At 43.0% G+C, this 19,939-nt stretch overlaps 1 protein-coding gene across 1 annotated transcript in view; it reads right to left on the minus strand.

Annotated features, from left to right (window-relative positions):
* Window positions 1–19,939, minus strand: part of GDPD5 (glycerophosphodiester phosphodiesterase domain containing 5) — a 173,803-nt gene that overhangs the window by 110,628 nt on the left and 43,236 nt on the right. The window contains 1 exon segment of the mRNA XM_074304095.1: window positions 5,931–6,020. The gene's annotated coding sequence lies outside the window, so the exon portion shown is untranslated.

A 19,939-nucleotide genomic window follows, 5' to 3' on the forward strand; every position in this document is an offset into this window, starting at 1 on the left:
TTCTAATGGATGTGGCTCTTTTTAACAATGAGATGATTGAGGCCAGTTCCAATGATCTTATGATGAAGAGAGCCATCTAAACTGAGAGAGGACTGTGGGAACTGAGTGTGGATCACAACATAGCATTTCACTCTTTTTTGTTGATGGCTTGCATTTTATTTTCTTTCACTTTTTTTTATCTTTTTGATTTTTCTTGTGTGGCAAGAGAATTGTATAAATATGTAAGCATATATTGGACTTAACATACATATTTTACTATGTTTAACAAATATTGGATTACTTGCCCTCAAAGAGGGGGAGAAATTGGAACACAAGGTTTTACAAGGGTTAATGTTGAAAAGTTATCCATGTATGTGTTTTGAAAATTAAAAAGCTTTAATTTAAAAAATTGTATTACTTGTATTTATAATAGTGTCTAGCATACAGTAAGAATTTAATAAATACTCTATCCATCCATTTATGCATCCATATGATTCACCTATCTACTTATCCATTTATTCAACAATCTAACCATTTATGTACATCCATCCATCCACTTACCTATTTATCCAGTCATCAATCTTTCTACCTATCTACCTACTTATCTCTTTACCTATTCACCTATCCATTCATCCATCCATCCATCTACTGATTCATCCATCCATCCATCTATCCATTTATCCATCCAATCATCATCTAACTAACTAACTAGCTAGCCATACATCCATCCACCTCTCCATCTACCTGTCTATCCACTCCTCCCTCTCCCCTCCAATCATCCATCCATCCATGCACCCATTTATCCATTCACCTATCTTATATGTTTGAAAGGCATCTTGCTCCCGACAGCCTTGTGAGGAAGGGAATGCAAAGAAGATCATCCTAATTTCTTATTACAAAAGTACTCATTTCTCTAGTGCTTTAAGGTTTACAAAGCATTTTTTTCTCCAAACCTTGTGAAGCAGGGAACCTAAAGGGAACCTTTGCTTTTACAGCAAAGAAAACTAAATCTCAAAAGGGATGAAATAAAGCTGCCCACTGGCATACAGCTAGTTGGTAAAAGGAAAGGGGAGGGAAAGAGGAAGCGAGGACTAGATTTTCCTAGCACATCGAGGAGCTCATTTAATAATAACTGCTAAATGAATGGATTAATGAAACCATCCCTCAGTGGCCCACATTCCCTGGGTCCTGGGAACACGGCCGGTCTCCTTCCAGGCAGGGCTTTTTCTTATAAAAACAACAACAGTCCCAAACACCCACAGACCAGATGTCTGAGGCCTGGGGAGGGTAACAAGGCAGGACCTATCTGGAAAAAAACCTCTTTGGAAAAAATCTCACTATTTCAAATTTTAAAGGCCAATAAGCGTGTGGGGATTGCCTACCCACCCCACAGGGCTTGTAAAAAGCCCAGGGAGAAGAGGGGCATGTTTATCCAATCCCAGTTCTTCCTCTCCTTTCCATGAACTCTAAATGCCAGATTCTGAGCCCTGGCTTTTTAAAGGGACCTGGCCCACTTCTTTCCTCTCCATCAGTAATTCCATTAGTCAGCCAAAGATCCATAGTTTAGGAGGTCAGGACACATGGATTCTTTCCTTGTCTCTTTCCCCCTCTGGGCTTTAGTTCTTTTATCTGTAAAAAGGTGGGATTGTATACCTCCAAATGAGAAAACCAAAAGACAATAAACAGAGCAGAAAAGGACATTAAAATATAACACAGAATAGACAAAATGGGAGGAACACGAAAAAAAAAATATTTGTGTTGAAAACAGTGCCATCAAATTATAGGAAATAAAATAAAAAAGGTGTTAAATGAACTTCTATAATGCAGAACATAGGCTAGAGCTTAAAGTTGTCTTGAAATACAGAAAAGAGAATTTTAGAGCTGGGAGGGACCTTAGAACATAGAATGTTAGAGCTAAAGCTGATCTTAAACATACAACAGAGAATGATACAACTGAGACTATATATAGACTAATTCAACCCTCTTCAATTACAAACTGGGAAACTGAGGCCCAGTTTATGTCTGTGTGTGTGTGTGTGTGTGTGTGTGTGTGTGTATCTTCCCAACACCCAGATGAAATTATTATTCTGCCACCTTAATCTGGTCTCTAGCACTTTCAGGAAGTCTAGAAAAACACTGAACTCCCAAATACAATCAGCTCCTAATTAGTAAAACTTCTGTCCTCCCTCCCCACTTTCTTTCATTTATACTGTTTTGAGGGGAAGAACTGAAGTTCAGGTGTCCAAAATGAGAATCAGTCATCCGGAGAATTTTTACTTTGCCTGGAAAAGCAGTTTTTGTGGCCCATTTGGGTGAACACAGGTAGGCAACTATATGGTATAACAGATAGCCCTGGAATCAGGAAGACCCAACCAAGTTCAAATCCAGCTTCAGACATTTATGAGTTGTATGGCCTCAGGCAAGTCACTTTATCTGCCTACCTCAGTTTCTTCAGTTGCAAAATAGAGTTTAATAAGAGTACCTTGTTCTCATAAACACAATGGGCTGGAACTTAGGGACAAAATAATACAAATACAGAGTCTCTCTCACTGATTTGTTATATGACCTTAGGTAAGTTAATTCCTCACTCTCCTTAATACCCTCACTTCCCACGTTGTTTCTTTTTCTTTTTTTCCTTTTTAAAAGCTTTTTATTTATAAAACATATGCGTAGGTTAATTTTTCAACACTGATCCTTGCAAAACTTTCTGTTCCAAATTTTTCCCTCTTTCCCCCCACCCCTCCCCCAGATGGCAGTTGTCCAATATATGTTAAGTATGTTAAAATATATATTAAATCTAATATATGTTTACATATTTATACAATTATCTTGCTGCACAAAAAAAAAAAAAAAATCGGATCTAGAAAGAAAAAGAAAAAACCTGAAAAGGAAAATAAAATGCAAGCAAATATCAACAAAAAGTGTGAAAATTCTATGTTCTGATCCACACTCAGTTCCCACAGGCCTCTCTCTGGGTGTAGATGGCTCTCTTCATCACTGAACAATTGGAATTGGTTTGAATCATCTCATTGTTGAAGAGAGCCACAGAACTGATTATTGTACAGTCTTGCTTTGCCGTGTATTATGATCTCCTAGTTCTGCTCATTTCACTTAATATCAGTTCATGTAAGTCTCTCCAGGCCTCTCTGAAATTATTCTGTTGGTCATTTCTTATAGAACAATAATATTCTATAACATTCATACACCACAATTTATTCGGCCATTCTCCAATTGATGGGCATCCATTAAATTTCCAGTTTCTAGTCACTACAAAGAGGGCGGCCACAAACATTCTTGCACATTTGGGTCCCTTTCCCTTCTTTAGTATTTCCTTGGGATATAATCCCAATAGTAGCACTGCTGGATCAAAGGGTATGCACAGTTTGATAACTTTTGGGGCATAGTTCCAAATCACTCTCCAGAATGGCTGGATTCTTTCACAACTCCACCAACAATGTATCAGTGTCCCAGTTTTCCCACATCCCCCTCCAACATTCATCATTATCTTTTCCTGTCAACTTAGCCAATCTGACAGGTCTCACTTTCCACTTTCAACCTTTAAGATTTCTTTTGAGAAATATAGCAAAAGAAATTTTATAAAGTCAGTCCAACGCTGACAACAGACTCCTTAAGGCACCCCTCCAGAGATGTCCCTCTAAGACAGCATCCACCTATTAAAAGATTCCTTTTCAGAACTTCAGTGAACCAATCAATCAATCAACTAATATTTACTAAGAGCTACTACGGAGCAGACACTATGCTAAGCACTAGAGGAAGAAATTTACCCAAAAAAAAAAAAAAAAAAAAAAAGTTCCTGCCCTTAAGGAACCCACAGTGGCTTTAACCATGCTGTCATCTAGATTACTCTTGGTGAATGATCCAGTTATGTTGTTGGGATTTTGTCAAATCTAAATTCCAAATATACTATGCTATGTGTGTCATTTTCTTAATTACCAAGCTAACCACTCCCCAAAAGAAAATTTTAATCTGCCAACAAGCATGAATTAAGCACCTATGACATGCTCAGAACTCTGCACAGAAGGCTGGGAGAACTGGATTCCAGGTGCAGTTTTGTGAATTGCTCCCTATAAGGACCACAAGAAAATGTACTCCCCATCTCTTTTCCGTAAAACAAGAATTAAGTAATCTTTAAGCCTCCTGAAAGCTCTAAGATTATGATATTAGAAAAGTGTCTCACTGCAGCAGAAAGGGCAAAGTTACAAGACCTGAGTTCGAATCCCTTCTCTAGCAACTTCCTTCATGTATGATGTCCTTAGGAAGGTCAACTTATTTCTCTGAGCCTCTGTATATAGCCTGTCTGTAAAATGAAAATTTACTAAATTCCTATCCCACAGGGATGTTGGGAAAAGCATTTCATATACCTTAAAGAGCTAGAGAAATGAAAATTATTAGTAAGTCTTTCTTTCTGGGCCTTAGTTTTTTTCTTTCCCTTTACTCTCTTCCCCACAGGACTACTGTTAAGATGATAGAAGCCAAAGTTAAAAGTATAAAGCTATATATCAACACTAGGTTAACAGCAAACCTGGTACATGCATATTTGCAAAGCCACACACTGAGCTGCCTTATCTCTATCCCAGGGAGACTAATTATGAGGACAGCTCTGTAGAACTGGCTCTGACCCAAACAGGAGTTCTGCCTGTAAGCAAGTGTAGACACTGTCAGGAGGCTGGAGCCCCAGATAAAAAGAAGTCGAGGGGCCATATCTCTAGGACACCCCTCATCAACTCCCACCCCCTTAATCTGAAGTCTGGATGGACCATGTCAGCACTCATAAAATGTCAGAGATAGAAGAAGGGACCTTAGGGCTGACAATATCAGAGGTGGAAAGGGCATTTATTAAGCACTACTATGTGCCACGTAATGTGCTGAGCACTTTACAAATATTATCTCATTTCATCCTCACCATCACCCCGGGAGACAGGTACTGTTATTATAATTTCTACTTTACAGATGAGGAGACTGAGGCAGAAAGTGGTGAAGTGACTTACCCGGAGTCACAAACTAGGAAATAAATGTGTGAGGCCATATCTGTATTCAGGTCACAGAGCCAACTAGCTTTTTGAGTACCAACTCCTTTTTTTAGAGAAGGGAACTGGAACTTGTTGGAAAATCACAGGTACTAGCTTCATCCTTTGCTCCTATCTTTCTAATATAAAAGGAGTGACTCCTTCAAGGTCACAAAGCTATGTAGTAATAAATGCCAGAGCTCATCTCCCACTCTCAAATATGATTTTCTTCCTACCAGAGCTAGAGCAGAAGGCCTCTCTAATCAGAGAATCTCAGCGGTAAAAGGGAATTCAAAGGCCATAGAGTCTCATTTTTAAATCTGAAGCAGAATGTAATCTGCCCACATAGAGGCAAGCATACACTTTATAATATCCTAATTAAGACTCCACTTGAATTGACAGGGAGCTTATTACCCTCTTATACAGCCTTTTCCACCGTTGGAATAGCTTTAAGTTTTAGCAAGTTTTTCTTTATAACAAACCCTCATCTTCCCCTCAGTAACTCTCCTCATTTTGGTACTACTTTCATTCACTGGAACCAGGCAAAACAAGTCACATGCATATTCACCAGACAGCCCTTCAAATGCTTCCACTTAATTCCATAAATATTTATTAAGTCCCCTTACTACGGGAAAGATTTAAGATTCCTTATAAGAGATCCTACAATCTGTTTTCAGATCTCCACTGATGGGGGCTCTTTTGGTGACTCTTTGTCATAATCAAAGAACTTGCCTTTAAGCATATTTTTTATACAGTAGACTAAATGTGTCCCTATGTCCTTTTATACTCTACCTCCCACCGGCTTTTAGCTTTGTTCTCTTGGGCTACACAGAATGAAACTGCCCCCCTCCTTGGAGGACCTTAAAGCAGAAGGGTCCCTAAATAACAGGGTTGAGGGCCTTCTGAGGCAACTCTCAAACTTACCTGTAGGAAGGCCTGTCCCAGCTGTTGTCCAAAGTCCCACTGCTCACGGGCCCCTCCTCTTCAGGGGGCAGGGGGACCTCACAGGAAACACTGCAGGGAAACAAGAAGACAAACGGACCCAGGTCAGTCAAGTACTGCCCACCCAATCAAAATGACAAAAGCACTCAAATCTTTACCAGCACTCCACTGGGAAGATAGCAATCCACAAACCTAAGTGGTAGACGGAACCACAAAGGCAGCCACACACCAAACACACACTGCACTGAGAAGACAAGTGTCCGGCCAAGAGTCCAGGATGCCAGCATCTCCTCTCTAGTTGTCGTGCTCATTCAGGGGGAGGGTGCAGGACCCAAGGGCAGGAGGAGAGGCTGATGTTTATGTCCCAGCTTTCTCCAGCTGTTTGCAACCCGCTTCTCAGGCTAGCCAGTAAAACCAACTGTTACATAGCTGCCCTTGGACCCAGACAAGGAGGGGAAAGGGGGCAGGGGGAGGAGAAAGACCAGGAAAAGAAACTAGGAGAGGAAAAATCTGGAAAAAGAATTGGAAGAAGAGAAAAAAGGAAGAAGCATAGGGGGAAGGAGGGAGGAGAAGGAGAAAGAATTGGGACACTGCAATTATATTAGTAAGAGCACGGTGGTGGAGTTTAGCATGTGGCTGACTCATCGCAGCTCTGGGCCCCCTCACTCTCAGAAAGCCAGGGTGAACTGGGGCAATGGGGAACCACGACCAGCTCCCACACAAAAAAGGGGAGGGAGAGTAGGACCCAGAACCCCAAAGCCCCACGATGGGGGGTCCCTCTGCCGAGGTGTCTTTTGCAAGGGGGTGAGAGCAGGGGAGGGAAGGGTTGCCCAGAAGCCTTGTCTGTAGGGCTGGTGGTGGGAGGAAAGGAGGGGGGTACTTTGGTCCTTTGAAACTTCAGACAGAAACAGGAAAGAATAAGGAAGGGGGAAACCCAGAGGCAGCTGGCACACACCCAGGAAGAGATTGGGAACACAGATAATCAGAGGCAGGCCCCCAGGAGGCACATGGACAACCCAGAGCTGGATATGGACAAAGAGATAGCCTCAGATCGGCAGAGATGCTCAAGAGACAAGAAGGACAATAACATGGAGGTAGTGAGGTGGGCGAACAATAAGCCTAGAACCAGACAGAGCCATGTAGAGATGGATAAATGTTCTAGTTAAAGGCTCTAGAAAGTAGATGGGCCAAAGATACTCAAAGGCAGGACAGAGAAGAGAGAAAATATACATGGAGCCTAACCTGGCCTTTTCTCAGGGCTTCTGGGCCTCCTAGCCAGATTCAAAGATGGGTACTCCTGGGAAAACAGGGGGACCAGGACCCCCGAATTAGGAGCGAGCCCTGGTTCCCACCTCCTCAACTTCACTGCCTGCAGGGCCTGGCTGAGAGTCAGTGAGTCAGCCAGAGGAAGCCCTAGGCACCAGACAGGAAACAGCCCGCTCCCCTCAAACACGCCACCTCCCACCCTCATGCCCGATTACTGACACTTCCACCTCCTATGATAGAACAAAAGATAAAAGAATAGCCATCAGTGCAGAGCACAGCAGGTGAAGCTGCAAGGCTGCTTGTCTGCCTCACCTTCTAATCCCATCTGCTGCATGAAAATCTGAGGTCCTGAGCTAAGTACCAGGAATTCAATGACAAAAGGGACATAAATCATGTTGGCCCTCAATGAGCTTAGATTCTTCTGAGTGAAACAACCTGTGTAAAATATAGACAAGCTGTAAATGTGGAAACCTTAAAGGAGATAACACCAGTAGTTGGGGCTGCAAGCAGGGGAGATTAGGAAGGACCTCCAGAGAAACAAGTTTGAGCTAAATTCTGAAGGAGACCAGGGAATCCAGGAGACTGCAGTATGGTGGGAGAGAGCATCCCAAGCAGAAGAGGGAATGCAGAAAACGAAGAATCAGTCTAGCTGAAAGAAGCTCTACCCATGTGGATGTCAGTAACATCACAGAGCCACTGAAACCTGGGGACAGCCCAATGCAGTTCTTACTCTGCAAGTCTTCAGACTCACTCTGAAGAGTCTGAAGATTGAAGACATACAAGAATCTGGGCATCAATATTTAAGCCTGGCCACAGAGATCATTGCCTTCCTGTCAAGGGAAAACCAATTACATCTGAGAACGGGATGCTGTCCTCACCAAGGGCACCCCATCCCTGACTAACAGGTCCATTTGTAAAACAACAGTATCACATGTTTGCTGCTTGAGTAATCTAAGCAAATCACTTAACATCCTGGGGTTTCCTCCCGCTCTCAAATGAAGGGACTGAACCAAGTGATCTTCCAGAAGGTCTCTTACACCTCTAAAGCCCAGAAAGTCACCAAGGATGCTTGACATGAGCAATGGACACTAAAGCTATCTACTTATCAAGAAAGCTGCCTAAGCCAGCCAGTCTTCTGAGAATCTTTTCCAGGAAGATCTCTGTAGCTCAACCCACTGAAGCTCAGTATCAGTTCTGGGACTTAAACATCTGGATGGTTTTCTGTAAGGACAGACGGGAAATATAAAGGGGAAATTTGGGTGATGTGAAAGCAAGAAGTAGCAATAAAAATTTATTTAAAAAACCAATGAGAGGTGCAGCTAGGTGGCGAAGTGGGTAGAGCACCAGCCCAGAAGTCAGAAGGACCTGAGTTCAAAATCGGCCTCAGGAATTTAACACTTAGCTATGTGACCCTGGGCAAGTCACTTAACTCCAATTGCCTCAGCAAAAATAGATGAACAAACAAACAAAACAGTGAGAGAACTGTTTGAAATATTAAGGGTTAAATGATTTGCCTAGGGTCACTACCATCTTCCTGACCCAAAATAGGGTTCTCCAACCAACACTTTATGGTTGCTTTTCAACTTTTCAACTTATTAGGGATAGGGACTGGACCTGTGACTGGTATAAAAGGGGAATATAAGGTTTAGAGAGAAGTTTCCCAAAGCTTGCTGGCGAATGGTGGAGCCAGGTCTGGAAATGAATTCTCCTTCATATCTTAGTCACTTCCTTTCTCTGTGGACTCCTAAATGAGGACACTCCTCTACCAATGCAAGTTGGTACCTTATAGTCTGGACTTGCCTGGGCAGTCAGAAGTTAAGGACTCTCCAACCAGCATGTATCAGAAGCAGGACTTGACCTAGGGCCAGCTCACTATCCACTGTAGAAAGGAAATGGGATGTGAAGTTAAATGCATGGAATTAGGAATTGAGAAAAGTGGTTTCAAGCTTTGATACTTAATTTAGCATATAGATCTGAATAAATCAGTACCTTTGGACTTCAGTGTCCCCATCTGTCAAGTGGATCAAATAATCTCCAATAAGATACAATTTCATAGTTCCTGGGGTGGGGGGAAGATAAGAAGGGAGTAAGCACTTATATCACATCTATTATGTGCCAGTTGGGCAGCTAGATGGCAAAGTGAATAAAGCACTGGGCCTGGAGTCAAGAAAACTCTCTTCCTGAGTTCAAATCTGGCCTTAAGACACTTACCATGTGACTGAGTAAGTCACTTAAACCTGCTTACCTCAGTTTCCTCACCTGTAAAATGAGCTGGAGAAGGAAATGGTGGACTACTCCAATATATTTACCAAGAAAACTTCAAGGGGACCGCAAAGAGTTGGATATGACTGAAAACGATTGAACAACAACGGAATGCTATGTGCTTGGCACTGCATTAAACAATCTTTGCAAATAACTTTAAAGTGTAAACATAGAAAGCACCAAATAAATAGTTGCTATTTTTAATATTATCTCATTTGATCATCACAAAAACCCTTGGAAGCAGGAGCTATTATCCCCATTCTAAAGATGAGGAAATTATGACAGACAGAGATGGAGTGCCTTCACCCAGGTCATACAGTATCTGAGGTTGAATTTTAATATAGCTCCTCTTCCTTCCAAGCCTACTGCTCTGTTCACTGTGCCTGCTATCAGCTGTCTCTCCTGGGGCTGATGAGCATCATTGTACAACTATTCAGGGAAGGTACTGTGTCTAAATCTCTAGGAGCCATAATCCTAATAGGCATCAGCTGCTTGGATAGAAGGAGCTCTCCCCAAGATGTCTTCCTTGCTAGATTTTTTTTGAAACCCAGAATTTAACCTTATATTTCTGTTTATTACTTAAAAGAAAAGAAAAGAAAAGAAAAAAGTTGATGCAGGACTAAAGTTATATTGAGAAGCAAAGGCATGAGGAGAGGAGACAACAGAACACTACAATTCTGCTCTCTTCCTACCTGATTATCCTACAACTGGAATATTGAGCCAAGTGCTGGTGTTTTAGGAAAGCTGCTAATAAATGGGAAGATATCTCCACAGGGCAACTACAAGACATTCAAGTAGCAGTTAAAGACTCTTGGAAAAGCATCCCTGGCAGAAGACGATGTCTGTTTTGGGGGTGTTTGAAGGCCAGTAATTTGAACAAAGAGCTAGCTTTTTTTCTGCTTGGTCCCAGAACTAGCAGCAATGGGTAGACTGCAGGGAGGCAGAATTAGGGCTACACATAAGGAAAAACTTCCTAACTATTAGAGCCATCCAAAATAAAAGAGGTTGACTTGGGAGATGGTGGGTATCCCTGGGGGTCAGTATATAAGAGGCTGGATAAGCACTTCTTAGAACCACCGTCTTGGTGAGAGCAGGGTTGGGATAGGTCTAAGGCCCAACTGTGGCACTGGAACTCTCCATGGGCTATGAATCAGGAGCCAGCACCTAAGGATGTGCAGCCTTTGAAAGTTTTGACAGATGGTTTCCAGATGTGATCTCATTTAGTTGATTACAGAACCCACACCTGGTTGTGCTCTGTAATTCTCCAATATATGCCCAAGGAACCTCAGCCATGCTTACACGTCCACTTTAGCCATGAAACTCACACCTCATCAGTACCCTCAGCTCCTGCTCCGTCTGAATGGAAGTAGGAGCAAAGAGATCTTCCCCAAAGCGCCATTCAAGAAGGGGAACCACCTTCATTTCCCAACTGGCTGCACACCCCAGGTACCTTCCCTTCCTCTCCCACCTTTTTGACTTTCCTTCAGTGTATTGTCTTTCTCCATTAGATTGTTAAGCAACTTGAAATCAGGGGTGTCTTTTTTTCCCCTCCATATTTGTATCTACAGAGCTTAGCATAGTGACTAGCACATAGTAGGCATTTAATAAAAATTTACTAACAAACCCAAAGGACATATGGAGAGACACATAATGAGCATTCACAGGAAGCATGTCTTTAAAGTTGTCATTGTCAACTTTCTAGAAAGTGGCACAAATGACATCATCAGGGACAATCACTCAAAAACCATTTATTCAGTTCCTATAATGTACCAGGCATAACACTAAGCCATGAAGAGACAAAGAAAGGCAGGGGGAAAAAAAGGCCCTGCCCTCAAGGAGCTTACAGTCTAATGGATAAGATAATACATATATGCAAAAGGGGAAGGCTCTATCAGATCATGAGAGCAAGGGATATTGGAGGGGCAGCCCAAGAAACATTCATGAAGCTTTACTCAGACTTTTGGGACATCCAGCATTCAAAGCATCAGAGAAGGACCTCCTTGCAGTCTGGATATTAGGGAAATGATAATAAAAATAACTGCTATCATTTATGTGACACCCTATGTAAAGCACTGCACAGAACATGCTCTCCTTTGACCCTCACAATCACCACCCAGTGAGGGTGGGGTAGTTTGGTGATCTGTCATCATCCTATTATAAGAAAAGTAGGTACTTTACACGGAATTTATATTCTGGACTTCATCTGTTTCTGAGAATGACCCTTGTGAGGAAGAAATTGTTGGATTCCCATTTTCTGGATGAGGAAACTAAAGCTAAGGCAAACTGGAGTCTTCCTTTTATCATCGTCATACCAACCTTACAGAGGAGGAGATTTGGAAAAGTTGGGGTCTGGCCAGGTAAGAGGAATACCCACATTGATGAGTTAGAAGACAGAGCACCGGACCTGGGAACCAGGAAAATCAAATCCTGCTTCGGCTGGGTGACCCTGGTCCTCTCTTAGTCTCAATGTCATCATCCGAAAAACGAGAATAACAGCACTTTCTTCACAGCGTGGACGTGAGGGTCAAATGAGGCAGCATACATAAAATGTTTTGGAAAAACCCTAAATCAATAAATAAATGCTAACCATGGTTGAAGTCATAGGTCCAAAGTACTGAAAAACAGAGATGTGGGGGAAGAATGGCTACATAGTAGCAGAAGGGAAGGTCAGGAGGCATTTGGAGATTATTGTATTGATCAAGAGAAACAATCTTGGTTTAGCATTTTGTAGTAAATCATTAAGGGTTAGATCTAACCTAATCCAGGCAAGAGTTGGTAGGCAGCCAGGAGTAATAGATAGATCAGTTGATTTTAGAGCCAAATCTAGGTTGAATCCCACTCCTGACACATATTAGTTAGGTGACACCCTGGACAAATCACATGTATATTTGTAAATATAATAAAACTTCAACTATTCTTGGCCTAGTAGTGGTAACCAAAACAGGCTGGACGGCTAGGATTCGGCTCTAGAGTTGTAACTTGCCCACCCTCTGCCCTAGGCTAACTCAGAGAATTGCCCACTTGCATGGCAGAGTGAAGCCCCTTACCTAGGAAATCCAGGACCCACTTCCAACAAAACCCAAAATAATGATAGGGAAAATATCTCCCAATTCCTTCCTGCATTAAGGCTAGCACAATAATTTTCTCACAGTAACTCTCTGAGTTAGAGAACACAAGATCCATGATTAGTTCCATTTTATGGAGAAGTAAACTGAGGTCTATGAGATGTGGGAAGAGATCTGGCCTTGACCCAGGTTCCGACTGAGAGTCTGGGGCTTTTCTTCAATGTGACCCTGGCAAGTGATTCCCACAAATTCTTTCTTTTTGGCTTGGGAAGCTGTTTTGGTCTATCCACATGAACAGGGGTGGTTCCCTAGTTCTGAAAGCTGGCGGACACTTCAAACATAAACAAAGACACCAGGCTATAAAACTGGCCGCTTGTCAGCAAAGCAGTCCAAGTCAGCCAGTCTTTCTGGTCTGCTTCACTCAGATGTAACTGGGTTGAACATTTCGTCAGAAGAAGCCACTCCCTGAAAGACCTTTGGAGCCAGCCCCGGGCCCAGGAGTCAAGAGAGAGATCCCAGTTGGAGGCCTGGCTCTACCCTGACTTCCGGTAAGCCATCTTCTGGGCCTCAGATTCCCATAGAAAGTGAGCAATCCACCTCCCCACCCCGCCCAGGGAGAAAAAGGGGGAAACTCATTCTGCTTGGCTCTAGAGGGGCAGCACCCAGAGCAAAGCCCCAGAGCTTCCAAGGAGCTCCTACATAAGGAAAAACTACTTCCAAGGAGAGTTCTCTCAAAGTGGACCAGACAGCCTTCAATTCCTGTGACTTTGGGCAATCCCTTCCCCATTCTGACATACTAAGACCTAAAATCTCTCCCACCTCTAAAATCCCTTACAATTCCAACATTTAACTCCACCCTAAAATTTTGCTTTTCCAAATCCCTCCCAACCCATCTTCCTGGCTTTTCTCCCCACTCTCCTGAGGGCCCCTCCCAGCTCTGACATCCTAAAATCTAAGGCTCTAACTTTAAGTAGGTGTCCCAAGGCCCCTTCCAGTTTGGACAATCTGGAGTTTTTTAAATGCTGAAGCTCTCTGTCCATATTGCACAGAGCTGCCTCCTAGTGGGACTGATACTGCCCAGTCAGGGAAAGTGGGCTGGGTGTGGGTTTATTAGGAATAAGGATGAAGGGACTTGATAACTTTTGAAGGTTCCTCTGCAGGTCCCCCACCCTTCTCTATCCCATAGCATCTTTCATTTACTAACCTCAAAAGGATTTTTACAATTAATGCTTTGTGGTCAGAGAACCTAAAGCCTGTGCATCTCAGGACCCACTGAGTCACTCTGTGGGGTGACTAGCCCCAGACATTGGCCAAGCTCAGGGCCTACCTGTGCCTCAGAAGGTCTGAGGTATTCATAGCCATAAAATAACACACAAGTTGGAAGTTCAATCTCTTATTTTTATCATGAAATCTAAGGGCCAGAAGGGTGAACTCATTTGTCCAAGGTCACACGGAGAGTTGTGTCAGAGTAATAACAGTAAGTCAGGGAGCCTGCCTTCCAGTGCAGCTCCAGAATATGCTGTCTCAAAACAAAATCGTCATTCTTTGAAGATGATATGATGATATTCTTAGAGAATCAACTAAAAAACTACTAAAACAATTAACTTTAGCAAAATTGCAGGATCCAAAATAAATTCACATAATCATTGGCATTTCTTTATTGTTACCAATAAAATCCAGCAGCAAGAGGTACAAAGAGAAATTCCATTTAAAATAACTGTAGATAATATAAAATATTTGGGAGTCCACTTGTCAAGACAAAGCCAGGAACTATATCAACATCTTTACCTTATTTCCACACAAATGAAATTAGATCTAAACTGGAAGAACATTAAGTGCTCATGGGTAGATTGAGCTAACTGAGTAAGTTGGCTCAATTGTGATCTGTCTTTGCAGCCTCCATTTTTTGCTTCTTTGTCCTCCCTTGCCAGCACGGTCTTCTCTCTTTTGCTCTCTAGGGTGACATTACTATTTCAATGAGACTCCCCCTCTATTGGATTGGTTCCATGTAACTGTTAGACTCTTTTTGAGTACTAGCTGCCTGTAATCTGGAGTTGTTTCCCCACCCAGAAATGGTGCTCTATAAGAGTGATAGGGCTCTCCCTGAGGCCAAATGATGTTGGACTGTAAGGCTGTCTAACTGTCTCTGCCCTCTTACCCTCGGGGGTCTTCTAAAGGCAGACAAAGGCCTGTCTTCTGGGATCCCCCTTCAAAGCCGTGTCCACAGTGTACATACAGGCCGAGTTGTAGCCAAACTAAATCCCCTGCTCTTAACTCTCACTCCTGGTGGAACATCTTCCCTTTCTGAGTTGCTCCCTAAACTAATGGATCTGAGAGGATGTGCCCTCTCCTTCCCCAGGCAAGGAGAGAGCTGAGCCAGCAAACCTGACTGAAGGAGGCTTTTCCCAGAACCCAAGGCTATGGACTTCCCTGGCACAGGAAGCCATTCCTTCCTCCAAAACTATTCTCTGGCAAGGGGAGGAAGAAAGGAGGAAGGGGGGAGGAGGAGACGTCCATAGGCCAGGGCCCTTTCAGACCTTCGGCTGGGGGAGGGAGCGGAGTCCCATCAGCCTGACTCCCTGCCCCCCAAGCTGACACACACAGACACTACTCCAACCCTCTCACCTTCTCTGCTTCTCTTTCCACCCTTTGTACACACTTGCCTCCTCCATGGAGCAGGAAACCTGAAACCTTGAGTACCACTACCACTAGATGACTATCTATCCCTGAGTCATTATATATTCGCCAACAAGTCACTTCCTCCTCTATTAAAAAAAAGTGGGGGGAGGTTGGACTAGCTGATCTCTAAGCGCAAATGTTCAGCAAGAAAGTACAGAGAGAGATGAGAAAGCATCCCCTCTCCCTTCCACTCACCCCAGCTCTAGGAGATGACCTCAGTTCCTCCTTTTGGAGACTCTTGAAGCCCCCCAATATGGATTCTTCTCAGCATCCTAGTATCTAAGGGTGACCCTCATGCCAAAGCCAATCCTGACAAGTACACCCTAAACCATACCCCCATCTATCGCCTTGGCAATCTGTCTCCATTACTCACTCCCTGCTCTCTCAGATCTCTTTGAACTCTCTCTCTCTCCAATGGTTCTTTGCCCTCAGCCTAGAGATACAATCAAGTCTCCTTAAACTAAAAGCTTTCTTTCCTTTTCCTTGTCATACCATCTAATTACTGTGCTCACTCTCAATCCCTTCATTGCTATTCTACCAAAACTGAACTCACCGTCTCCATTTCCTCATTATTTACTTATTCAGTTCTCAATTCTTTCTTGCAATGTGGCTTCCAATCCCATCAGTCCACAATCTAACTTCATTATTACTAAATCCAATGGATTTTTTTTGGGGGGGGTCTCTGTCACATTCTTTTTGCAGTACTGAGAGAATCACTCTAACCTACTTGATACCCTTTCCTCCCTTCGCTTCTATAACTCTAGTCTGTTGTGGCTCTCCTCCTACTTCTCCACCTATGCCTTCTCTGTCAAATGATCGCAGAATTCAGAGGCCATAAAGTCTGATGTGATTCTAAGAAAGAGACCCCCCTACAATCTACCCAAGGGGGCTTTTAGTCTTCACTGAAGACATCTGCCTTTTGAATGTCTGACTCCAAATCTAACCTTTTGTACACTGTACTACTGGATAGACCTCAAACCGGAGCACTCTTCTTAGTCCCATTCTTATCCTGCCTCTTTTTCTGGGCCTTTGCTAATGGTATTACATCATATCTGGATTGGACTCTTTACCTCATTCCTCTTATTTTCATCTGCTGCAATTGCTTCCTTCCTTCCAAGTCCAGCTCAGTAGAATCAGGAGAACATTGTACACAATAAAAGCAAAATTATGTGATGATCAACTATGATAGATTTAACTCTTCTCAGCAATGTAGTAATCCGAGACAATTCCAATAAACTTGAGATGGAAAATGCCATCCGTATCCAGATGGAGAGCCACGGAGACTGAATGTGGATCGAAATATACTATGTTCACCTTTTTTTGTTGTTTGGTTTTTTCCTTTTGTTCTGATTTTTCTTGCACAATGGACAAATATGGAAATATCTTTGAGATAATTGAACATGTATACGTAAATGTATTGCCTATATGAGGTAATTTGCTGTTTTGGTGAGAGGAGAGGTAAGGGAAAGAGGGAGAAAAAAACTGGAACTCAAAATCTTAAAAAAAAAAAAATCAATGTTGAAAATTATCTCTATTTGTAATTGGGAAAATAAAATTGTTGAATAAAAAGAAAGAAATTGGGGCAGCCTTGAAGTCACGAGGACCTGAGTTCAAATTTGACCTCAGACACTTAACACTTCCTAACTGTGAACCTGGGGAAGTCACTTAACTACAACTGCTTCAGAGAGGGAGGGAGGGAAGGAGGGAAGGAGGGAAGGGAGGGAGGGAGGGAGGGAGGGAGGGAGGGAGGGAGGGAGGGAGGGAGGAAGGAAGGAAGGAAGGAAGGAAGGAAGGAAGGAAGGAAGGAAGGAAGGAAGGAAGGAAGGAAGGAAGGAAGGAAGGAAGGAAGGAAGGAAGGAAGGAAGGAAGGAAGGAAGGAAGGAAGGAAGGAAGGAAGGAAGGAAGGAAGGAAGGAAGGAAGGAAGGAAGGAAGGAAGGAAGGAAGGAAGGAAGGAAGGAAGGAAGGAAGGAAGGAAGGAAGGAAGGAAGGAAGGAAGGAAGGAAGGAAGGAAGGAAGGAAGGAAGGAAGAAATTTCAATAAAAATCACAATGCATGAAGAAATACAAAACAAATTCCAGCTCAGGCTGGACTCCCACCATGAAGCCTCCCTGATGTCCCCAAATAAAAGGAAGCTTGTCTTCCCCTTTCTCACAGCTCTGCCTGAATCTCTCCTCTTCTCTGAGGATATTCTCTCTGGTGTTCTTTTCCTCCATTACTATAAGCTCCCTGAGAACAGGGCTGCCTCTTACATTTGTATTCCTTAATCTAGCACACATCTTTAACACGATAGATATTTAGCAAATCTTTCTTGACTTTAAAGATAAGGCCTCTTCCAGCTCTTGTATTCAAAGTTCTAATGTTTTAAGACTGCCACCCAAGGACCCTTTCCCTCCTAGGAGCCCACGGTCCCCAAGAGAATCCCCCCTCACTCTGGGACTTCCCATTCCTGGCTTAGCCAAAGCCAGCTCTCACTCTCTCAGGCAGTATTGAGAAGTGGGAGCAAGATGTGGAATCTAAGAGAAGGACCAAGGGGTTCTTAAACTATGGCCCGCGGGCCAGATGCAATTGCTGAGGACGTTTATGCGGCGATTTATGACAAATGGGCTGAGGGGCGGAGATAGAGTGTGAGCTTTTGTTTTTACTATAGTCACACCCTCCAACAGTCTGAGGGACAGTGAACTGGCCCCTATTTAAAAAGTTTGAGGACCAATGATCCAAGGCAGAAGAAGAGCAGAACAAGGTCTTGAGCCAAGGGATAAAGAAGGGAAATAAGAAAGTTTATCCAAAACTGTTACACCAAGCACATGTGAAACTCTGGGCAAGCCATCTCAGAAACCTGGATCTTTCCTTCCCCACCAACCCCACCTCAGGTCATCCTAGGATACAAGTATATGGCTTCTCCTGGCCTAGCTGTAAAACAACTGGATCCCTAGTCAAAAGGTATAAGAATCTGGTGAACTGGGGGTCTGATACATATGCAATCATCACTATCCTACTTGACAGACACGATCTTTCCCCGTGGAGGACATATCATGATATCTCAGGGAAGTGCCCTGGAGAGAGACTACTGGGACTTTCTGTAACTGGTTCTGGCCAATTAGCCTTGTGATAGGCAGGACCCCAGCCCGGTGCATCAACGCTGGAAGTAAGAAAGAAGGGAGGGAGAAAGAAAGGGAGGAAGTCACATAACTAGTGAGTGACTCAGTCTGGATTTGTACTTAGTGCTCTATCCACTGCATCAAATAGCTGGTGGGACCAACGATATCAAGGAACATATTGAAGGAAATATTTATATATTTGTTCTTGCTATATCTTTGAAAAAGCCAATATATTAAGTGGCTAAATGGGCCTGAGGTGCCTACACTCTGAAAGCGAAGAAACATAATCCGTGGGGTTTAAGTCAAGAATAGGCCAAAGAGATATTGTCAAACCCCTTCCCCCAAAGGTTACCTCGGAACTGAGGAGCCCTGCCTGGCTCTGTAAAAGTGATCCAAGGCATACACTAGATGGATCCATCGGGATGCCATGGGAATGGATATTTCCAAAGTCACAGATGTGGCAAATGGCAGGGCTCATCTTTGAGCCCAAGTCCTCCAGGTCTCCTGAACCCCAATGACTCACAAGATGACCTTTGTTTTCTTCCAACTTTGAAATTCTTTGGAAATTACTTCATTCTTCCAACAAACATCTACTCAATACATACTGAGTTCTTGACTAGGAGAGATACAGAGATAGACACGAACTGGCCTTTGACTCCCAAAAGTTCAGCTTTAATAGGAGAGGACATGGAAGGGAGAAAAACGAGATACAGACACAAATACCTACAATGTCGTGTAGATTGTAAAATGAGCCTACAGAGTTGTGGGGGTTCATGATGGGCTGGGAAAATCTGAAAAGGCTCTTCAGCCTATTATAATGTAATAAGTTTTTGTTGTTTACAAAAAAAAATGTAATACTGAGATAGTATATAAATTAAAAATTGTAACTTTATTAAAAGGTTTTTTCGTACGTGCAGGAAGTAGTTTAAATAGAATATCAGCTTTGGGTGTTAATGGTGGGGTGTAATGTGCCGCTGTTAGTGGGTAGTGGGTAGTGGAAGATAACAGCAATTATTCTTGTCTTTAGAGTACTTTAAAGTTTACAAAGCATCTTCTCCATTTTACAGGTGAGGCAAATAACTTGGTCTTGCAAATAAAAGAACCAGTACTAAAATCCTCCTGCAGCTTCCCCTGACTCTGAGCCCAATATTCTTGTCTGCTCTACTATCCAAATCAGGCAGTAAAATCAGATGAGGTCAGAAGTAAGCTCTTCCCATCTTCTCATACCATCTGTACCCCTTCTAGCACTCAAAAGAAGCACAGATTTAGTAAGATGCCAACCCATGTTAAAAGTAAAAGTAAAGAAATCTCAGGCTGCTTTCCCTGTCCCAAAACAGAAGCGACTACACCAGAGAACTGACATATCCAGGCTTTCGCCTGGCTTCTGATTCCCCATTTGATTTCTTTTGGGGTCAACTGTCTAATTTCTTTTAGGCTCTGGGTGTGAACTCTTGGGGTGTGAATTTTGTGGCGGCTGAGGAGTAAGAGGAAGGGGAGCCCCAGAAGTGGTAGTAAAAGTGCCCTTTCAAAGACCAAGTGACAAAACTCGGAAGACCAGTTCCAAAGGAACCTCCAGGATTCTCACTGCTTCATTTAGCAAAACAACCAAGTGCACTCAAC

Source organism: Sminthopsis crassicaudata, chromosome 3 (genome assembly GCF_048593235.1).
Source record: "Sminthopsis crassicaudata isolate SCR6 chromosome 3, ASM4859323v1, whole genome shotgun sequence".
Taxonomy (NCBI): Eukaryota; Metazoa; Chordata; class Mammalia; order Dasyuromorphia; family Dasyuridae; genus Sminthopsis; species Sminthopsis crassicaudata.